Genomic DNA, 3601 nt, shown 5'->3' with positions numbered 1-3601 from the left:
TTGTGAGAACTATTATCAAGCACAACCCTGCGATTGAGTCTCTCGAATGATCATGCAACTCTATTTAGTGTACAATACGTTCTTCAATATCGAAAGTAGCAGAGACTCATTAGCTCTTTCTCGTTTCTTTTAAAAATGTTTAAAACAGTTCTGCACCTCCACATTCGCAGTGGGTTGAATGCCGTTGGATCTATCTCAGAGACCGCTCAACATAGACTATCGTGCTTGAAATTTTCCACGCCACTGGCTGTATTCGTAGACATAGGGGAAATCTCCTAGGGTCTTGATTATGTTGATATTATTGTAAACTCGGTCGACTTAGCGTTATATGCGTGATAGTGAGGTCACAGCACATCAGCAGAAAGTGACTCCGCAGACAGGTGCTTTGTCGCCGCTCCTCTGAATTAGCATTATAGACAGCATACATAAATAAACACGGTTAATATGATGGTCTATGCGGTTGACGTAGTTATACTGGTATCGGGTCTGCACCTGACGTGATCAGGGACTTTCTACAGTAATCACTGAAAAGGCTTGGCGGTTGGGCGGAGGCGATAGGACTTGGCGTTATCCCCTTAAAGAAAGACTAATACTCTACAACACTAAAACGAAGATACCAAGTTTTAAACTACCTTCCCTTTATGGTCGAGCGCTTTGTAACTCCTTTTAATCATGCCAAATGTCTGTGAGAGCTTCTGGCACCAAAGCTGAACGCTCAATACGCAACATATGCAAAAATTTTGGAATATAAACATATTGCATGCGCGAACTTCGGTGGAAAGCAGCGGAGCGTAACAAAATTCTAGTAGGTCTCTTTCACCACACCAAAAACTTTAACACAATTTTTAACATAATTTAAGCACAGAAATACACTGATTCGAGTTTTAGTGAGTAAAAGTTAAAATTCTGAACACATTAGCTGAATAAAAAGTGTACAAATAATTATTAAATAACAAATACAGACAGTGGTAGTTTAACAAATTCTGCTGTGGTAAGTGGTGAATGTGACCTACTAGAATTTTGTGAAGCTTGCCTCACACTATTTTTCGTCTATGCAATGTCTCTATATTATATCGTTTCTGACATATGGTCCATGGCGGAGCCATACAAGGTGGCAGCACGTTGACACACATACAAGCATAAATAAAAATTCCATGTACTTTGTTTTTGTAAATCAATTTACTAATGTCAAAATTGTACAGCGCCGGAAGCTGAGGTGTCCAATTATATTAAAAAAGTCCAAAAAGCAGATTTCCGGCGTGTTCCTGGTTCCGCCATTATATGCGAATGAAACCCATTCTTACATAATCAGGAAAAATAATAATTTTAGATTACCTCTTCTCTAAACAGAAATGGACAAGCAAAATATATTTTACAAAGGCCTGAAATGTTTTAATGAACTACCTAATCATGTTAAAAATTGTGAAAACTTAAACACCTTCAAAAAAAGTTTTTAGGATATTGCAAAACCCTTCCAATAAGATCAAATATTTTGTATCTGTATTTCATGTTACTGATCCTTGAGCGTACACGGCAATCCAAATAGACACAGAGGAACCTTATGCATCAGGTCAAATACATATATCGCTCGCAATCAAATTAGGAAAGAATTCCTGAAAAAATCGTCCCAGACAAACAGTTGGAGTGTTCATGTGAATCACGTATATTCCTACAACAGTGATATATTATAATTAATTATGTTTACATAAAAGCTGGTACAGGGAGGATTGGAAACACGTCCTTTCCAACCGTCCGATAAGAGTGGCTCATTCTGCTGAGCTGCTAGCTTTTGGGTTGACCGGAATCAAATGCATTCCGACAGCATAAATAATAAAAATGTGTAATCATACGTCTTGGAGTAGGGCAGGATTGAGAACACGTCCTTCCAACCTCCCAATGATATGACTCCAAGACTCGCCCGTTGGGACCACCAGTTCCCGTGCTGATCGGAATCTCATGCATTCCGACACCCCAAACGCTAGAAATCCTATTATTATTAAAATGTATTTATAATTTGTAATAATCTAAGTTTTAGGCTTAAAACGCCGTAATAATAAATAAATAATAAAAATAATATACATAGCTTGCGTTGCCATGTATGCCTGAGAGAATGCTATACAAGAAATGGGCTCTGAGGCCGAAACTCACGGTTTAGATGACAAAGGTGTTTATTTGATAGATCCTTACATACAGAGACTGGTTTGTAGAGATGAACTACATAAATAACATGTTAGGAGAAGTTCAATGATCTGTCTTAACGGCGAAGGAAGGAGCGGTAAGCTCCTACTCTTCCGAGGTCTTAAATACGATATACAATGCGCCGACCTCCTTATAAAGGAAACGGCATCCCAAGGTACCTTTAGGCTTTGAGAGCTGGGCGTCTGGAAAGATAATACAAACGGGCACAGCCATTTCCTGCTCAATATAAACATCTCCTACGTCACGTTTTTCCGTCATTCCTTGTAGAATTTGGTTTGGAAAGAAACTGGTCTCGGCGTTGTGTCATCTTTAGTGTCATTTTCAAGAAAGTTTAACATTTTCTGAATTTCATTTAGCCTTTTTGAGTTTAATATAAGGCCTTCTCAAATATATTTGCCATTTCTAAATTCAAATTGCCATTTTCTTTTACTAATTTCGGAAGCATATTTGAATCGTCTGAACTTCATCTACACTTTCCTAATATACAACTGGAAAAGTTGTCGAGTCGTTTCCAAAGACCTCCCGCTGGGGACTTTTAACAATAGCCTACTTGGTCTGTCTAAGAGGTCTGGTTGGTTCAAAAGCCGGGGAGCGTTGGAGTGCCGCACTTCGTTTTCAATTAACTAGAATTATTTTAATATTAGTATCATCTGGGTGCCGAGAATAAAAAATGACTCTGAAGATGGCACAACGCCGAAACGTGTTGGTTTCCAAACCAAATTTGAGGAGGAATGACGGAAAATCGTTTGAATATACATAAAAAAAAAACATGAATCAAATACGTATGCCCTATGACAGCCTCCAATACAAATTATACGACCAAGAAAGGATCTAAAAGATGGAGAGCTCACGCAGAGATTTTCACGATCGGAACTTCTGATCGACTGGGAAGGATTTCAGGACTAGGGAGTTTATTAAATTTATAAAATCAACGGGATGCATATATTTGGACGGAATTTCCAACAGGGCTTTCAAACATTCGATAGTTTTTTAAAATTTTTTTTTTATTGGTTATTCAGAAGTTATATTAAAATCGCGCTTTAGTGCTGTCAAAGTGGACTCACCACCAGCCAGAATGAAATCCAATGCTCTATCGCTTCCATGCTCATAATATTGGGGTCCTTTAAATGTCCAGGAACATGCGCTATTTGCTCTAAAGTTATACCTTCACCTTTGGAATCACTTCGGGTTGCACTGCCTCAGTTGAGTGGCTATTGAGATCATAAGTTTGTTGAACTGATGACAAAAAGTGGCTGGAACCAAATACTGAAGTACCTATGCCATTCATCACAACTCTTGATAATTTCTGAAATAAAAGCCACCCAGTAACTCGTGTTTAACCTTTGGTTCGCCAGAACAGAGCGTAGTCTAAGATAATGACAGAAACCCCATTTAGCAACAA

The sequence above is a fragment of the Eurosta solidaginis genome, chromosome 3 (assembly GCF_040869045.1).
Source record: "Eurosta solidaginis isolate ZX-2024a chromosome 3, ASM4086904v1, whole genome shotgun sequence".
NCBI classification, from domain to species: domain Eukaryota; kingdom Metazoa; phylum Arthropoda; class Insecta; order Diptera; family Tephritidae; genus Eurosta; species Eurosta solidaginis.
The sequence above is the reverse complement of the archived record's forward strand: the minus strand, read 5'-3'. Positions refer to the sequence as shown.